A 6,000-nucleotide genomic window follows, 5' to 3' on the forward strand; every position below is an offset into this window, starting at 1 on the left:
TTTACTTTAGGTAAGTGTGAGGTATAAACCAGCTAATATATATGAAGGCTGCTGGCATTGTCCCTGGCACATTGTATGTGCTCAATAATTGATCCTTTCCTCTGCCTCTCTGTTCCCTTTATGGTGGCGTGACCCCCCATATGTCTCCTATTTCACGATTATTCACACCCTAATCCCCAGTCATGCTCATCACATCACAACTGCTCATTTGCCTTCCTCTATTCTCGGCTTCTTCAGTTCTTACTGTGGGCCAATTCTTGTGTCCAGACCAACCTGTGTCCTCTTAAATGCCAAGTCTTTTAGTAATAATGGTGATACTAAATAATAGTTACTTGCAAATATATACACATATATTTATATAGCTCTATGTGCCAGGCACTGTTTTAAGCATTTTACATATATTGTCTCCTTATAACAACCCTTTGAGGTGGTTACTATTATTATCCTCATTTAGAGATGAGGAAATTGAGGAATGGATGTTTTAAAGAACTTGCCATAGGTCATACAGCTAGTAAACGTAGAACAAGTATTTGCATCCAGACAGCCTGATTCTGGAGGTTATGCTTTTTGCCACTATGCTGTACTGCTCCTTTAAATACTTTTAAAATTCTCTCATTAAATTTGTGTTTCCTAAAGCTTTCTATGTTTGACCTGAGCTTGATTCTAAAGGACTTCATAAACATACTCTGCTAATTCATTTCTGCCCGAGAATTTATGTTCATGTATGTTGTGTATGTAGAATGGTCTGTTTCTTACACATAATATGTAAAAGTTATATATTCCCTATGTATTTCCAAAGAGGAACTCATTCAAGTGATTATAAACAATGAATAATTACTTAAATTCATTAATTAGATTGTGTTTCCACTACCTCAATTTTTTTGCTTGACCTAAAATCTTGTTTATTATAGTTATAGCTGTTGACTAGTATATGATAGCAGACTTGTATTTTAGATAACAATCATAATTTCTAGTTGGAGTTCAGTCCCACAATTGTTATTTTAAAGAAGTGTTTCTCAAAATAATGTGAATATGAATCACTGGGGTTAATATTAAGATTCAGATTCAGGTTGGAGCTTGAGATTCTGAATTTCTATCAAGCAGTAAGTGTCATTTTGATATAGTACATAGAAAATTTCAGATTAACACATCGGTGATTATCTAAGGGCATCCTTCAGAATCTTTTTGGGATTTACCTTGCTTGGGCACAGCCCACTGACTTTTAGGTTATAATACAGAAAAGTGTTTGGAATGGATTACATTGGATTTCGTGGCAGGGACCCTACTTGAATCCCTGTTTCCTCATGATGGCTCTCACAACTGATATTCTGTTCAACTTATATCTAAAACTTTGTCCTGTATCCTTCATCGTTCATTCATTCATTCAGCATTCAATAAGCACCTAGTATGTGCCAGCCTAGTCCTTGTCTTAAAGAAGCTCTCATTCTTGAGCCCGGAGAAGGGGAGGGTAGAGTCGGACATGTAAAATAAAAAGTCAAAATAAGTATTTTTGGTGTTACGATAGAAGTTTGTATGAGGGCACAAAGAAAGTAATTATTTGCTTCTAACAGCTCGACATTTGTGAAAATGTCAGGTAAGGTTTCAAAGAGGTGTCCCTTGAATAGAGTCTAGAAAGAAGAGTTTTCTAAGCAACAGTGGAGAAAAGAACACTCCAAGCTAAGAAGTCAGCATGAAGATGGACAATGGCCTGGCCTGATTGAGGAACCAGCCTTCTGCTGGTATCATTGCGTCATGGGTCTTTGAATCATTTGGGAGAAAAAAAGCAAAGAACTTGCTGCAGTTGACAGTAGAGACTGAAAAAGCATTAAAGGGTTAAGCAAGGGAGTGATTGATCATTGCCTTGTATCAGCAGTTAAGCTGCTGCATCTGTTCCTTGCTTGTTTTAACATCCAGGCACTATATTTATGCTGAAGTATACAGCACCTTAGTCTTCTGAGTAACCTGATAAATAAGTGTATATGCGGAACCTTCATATTTCAAAATGTTGTTGTATAGTATTTGGTATGTAAAATAACATTTATAACATATTTGCTATGAAGTCTAACAAAAAAGGTACCTGCTAACTCCCTAAGCAGCTTTACAACTGAACATTACTGAAACTTTTGAAGCTACCTGTGGTCAGATATTTTATGACGTACATTAATACATGATGTATCAATGAGACAAAAGTGCACATGACAGTAATGCCAAACAATGTCCTAAAATTTTCTTTCAGTCACTTGATAATGTGATAAAATTTATCATTACGTAGCTATACAATACTTCTAGTAGTTCACTAGTCACTTTGAAGTGACTATTTAACTTAACTAATAAACCTGAAATATGATACCAATAAACTTATTTACAAAACAGGAACAGACTCACAGACATAGAGAACAGAAGTGGTTGCCAAAATGGTGGAGGGTGGGGTGGGGGGAGGGGTGAATCAGGAGTTTGGGATTAGCAGATACAAACTATTTTATATATATATATATATATATATATATATGTATGTATAACTGAATCACTTTGCTGTAAAGTAGAAATTAACAGAACATTGTAAGTCAACTGTACTTCAATAAGATAAATTTTTAAAAAATTAAATCCCAAAATCAAAGATTTATAGAATATTAGAAATTGAAAGAAATCTAAATACTCTAGCAGAGTGTTGCCAAATCCCAATTATATTATAGGCTAAGAAACAATTTAAAATCCACCGTAAATCCCAATAATATGGTTTTTAAAAGACTAGGTGAGTGTGAAGGATGAGTCCAGTCAAAACCACTGACATGAAGCACTATGAGAAGATTCAGATGTAAGGCAGTGCCATTGTTTTACAGAATATTAGATCAATGACTCAAAAGCGATTGCAACAATTTCATTTAACTGAGGTAAAAACTGAATTGCAGAGACATTAACTCACTTAGCCAAGATTATATAGTTCAATACTACTAGACCAATTAGACGAAATGCGTTTATTGAACAGCTACTATATGTATGGAAGACACTGAAATAAGTGTTGTGAAGGGAACCTATTTGTCTAAGGCAGGGAAGATACAATCTGTTCTATGGGTAAGAAATGATGTGTGCAGATATAAAGATGTATGTATGTGTTTGTGTGTTTTGTCTTTCAGGACAAAAGGATATAGGAATGGACTGGGGCCAGAGGGTCCTTATATATAAGAGTAGATAATTTGGACTTTATCCTCTATGCAATGGGGAACGAATGGAGAATTTTAGGCAGGGAAATTACTCAGATATTAGAAATATTAGAAATATACAATATAAATAAATAATTGTATAAATAAAAATTGTATAAATAATATACAATTTTATAAAATATACAAATATACTGGGAAACCAGTTGGGAGGATATACTAATAGTTCCAGTGAGCATAGACAGAAGGCCTTTCCTAAGCAGTAGTTGTGGTTATTAATAAATATACATTAGCTAAAATATTCATGATAGAAAGCTATAAGCATTAATAACCCATTTTTTAAAAAACTATTCATATCTGACAATGACTCTCAAATATCTTCAGAAGCCTCATTTCCCCCTACCTGCCTCTCAGTGTCAGTCAAAAGAGCACTAGAGGGCTTCCCTGGTGGCACAGTGGTTGAGAGTCCACCTGCCGATGCAGGGGACACGGGTTCGTGCCCCGGTCCGGGAAGATCCCCCATGCCGCGGAGCGGCTGGGCCCGTGAGCCATGGCCACTGAGCCTGCGCGTCCGGAGCCTGTGATCCGCAACAGGAGAGGCCACAACAGTGAGAGGCCCGCATACCGCAAAAAAAAAACACTAGAGTCAAGGACAGAGAAAAACTGGCCCCAGGCTTCAGAGTTTCCGCTGACGCCCCTGCCATAGAAGATACTGGGTGAACTGAAGCATGTGTACTGAAAATCATTCAACTGCCTCCTCCCAGCTGGCTGAGATGAACCCCATTAGCATCAAAAGGAAGATTCAGGGTGATAGGCTCTTGGTCCTATAAATAACTAGAAATGACCCCTTAGTGCCTCACCCTGCGTGGTTATATGAGTATTTCGCATTTTGAATGAATAAGGGCTCTCAGTAGCAGAGAAGACTAGGTGATTGAGGGCCGTAGGTACATTTGAGTTAGACTTGAAAAGCCCAGGCAACCATGACAAGCTATATAAACCCTAAGCATGGGCAGTTAGACCTACAGTTTGGCTCTCAGCTCTGTTCATTGTTATGATATAATCTCTTTGTAACTTGTTTTTCTCATTTGAAAACACAGGCATAATTAAACTAAATTTAATCACTTATTGTTAAGGTAAAATTACAGTGTTGTTGAGTGTGTTCACTGCAGGGTGTGAAAGATAGGTGATTGAAAAAGACAGCAAAAACAAAATATTAAGCAAAAAAGTTAAGCAGTGTCAAGTTGGGTTTAAGATCAGTCACTCCGGAATTAGGGCTGTCTGGGTTTGAATTCAGACTGCAATACTTACTGTCTTTGTGCTCTTTGGCAAGTAACATCATTAAGCCTCAGTTTCCTTCATCTTTTTTTTTTTTTTAACATTTTTATTGGAGTATAATTGCTTTACAGTGGTGTGTTAGTTTCTGCTTTATAACAAAGTGAATCAGTTATACATATACATATATCACCATATCTCTTCCCTCTTATGTCTCCCTCCCTCCCACCCTCCCTATCTCACCCTTCTAGCTGCTCACAAAGCAGCGAGCTGATCTCCCTGTGCTATGCGATTACTTCGCACTAGCTATCTATTTAACATTTGGTAGTGTATATATGTCCATAAATACACTACCACTCTCTCACTTTGTCCCAGCTTACCCTTCCGCCTCCCCATGTCCTCAAGTCCATTCTCTAGTAGGTCTGCGTCTTTATTCCCATCTTGCCTCTAGATTCTTCATGACCATTTTTTTTTTTTAGATTCTACATATATGTGTTAGCATACGGTATTTGTTTTTCTCTTTCTGACTCACTTCACTCTGTATGACAGACTCTAGGTCCATCCACCTCACTACAAATAACTCAATTTCATTTCTTTTTATGGCTGAGTAATATTCCATTGTATATATGTGCCATATCTTCTTTATCCATTCATCTATCGATAGACACTTAGGTTGCTTCCATGTCCTAGCTATTGTAAATAGAACTGCAATGAACATTCTGGTACATGACTCTTTTGAATTATGGTTTTCTCAGTGTATACGCCCAGTAGTGGGATTGCTGGGTCATATGGTAGTTCTGTTTTTAGTTTTTTAAGGAACCTCCATACTGTTCTCCATAGTGGCTGTATCAGTTTACATTCCCACCAACAGTGTATGAGGGTTCCCTTTTCTCCACACACTCTCCAGCATTTATTGTTTGTAGATTTTTTGATGATTGCCATTCTTACCAGTGTGAAATGATATCTTACTGTAGTTTTGATTTGCATTTCTCTAATGATTAATGATGTTGAGCATTCTTTCATGTGTTTGTTATATATCTTCTTTGGAGAAATGTCTATTTATGTCTTCTGCCCATTTATGGATTGGGTTGTTTGTTTTTTGATATTGAGCTGCATAAGCTACTTGTAAATTTTGGTGATTAATCCTTTGTCAATTGCTTCATTTGCAAATATTTCCTCCCATGATGAGGGTTGTCTTTTCGTCTTCTTTATGGTTTCCTTTGTTGTGCAAAAGCTTTGAAGTTTCATTAGGTCCCATTTGTTTATTTTTGTTTTATTTCCATTTCTCTAGGAGCTGGATCAAAAAGGATCTTGCTGTGATTTATGTCATAGAGTGTTCTGCCTATGTTTTCCTCTAAGAGTTTGATAGTGTCTGGCCTTATATTTAGGCCTTTAATCCATTTTGAGTTTATTTTTGTGTATGGTGTTAGGGAGTGTTCTAATTTCATTCTTTTACAGGTAGCTGTCCAGTTTTCCCAGCACCACTTATTGAAGAGGCTGTCTTTTCTCCATTGTATATTCTTGCCTTCTTTATCAAAGATAAGGTGACCATACGTGCATGGGTTTATCT

This window comes from Globicephala melas, chromosome 6 (assembly GCF_963455315.2).
Source record: "Globicephala melas chromosome 6, mGloMel1.2, whole genome shotgun sequence".
Taxonomy (NCBI): Eukaryota; Metazoa; Chordata; class Mammalia; order Artiodactyla; family Delphinidae; genus Globicephala; species Globicephala melas.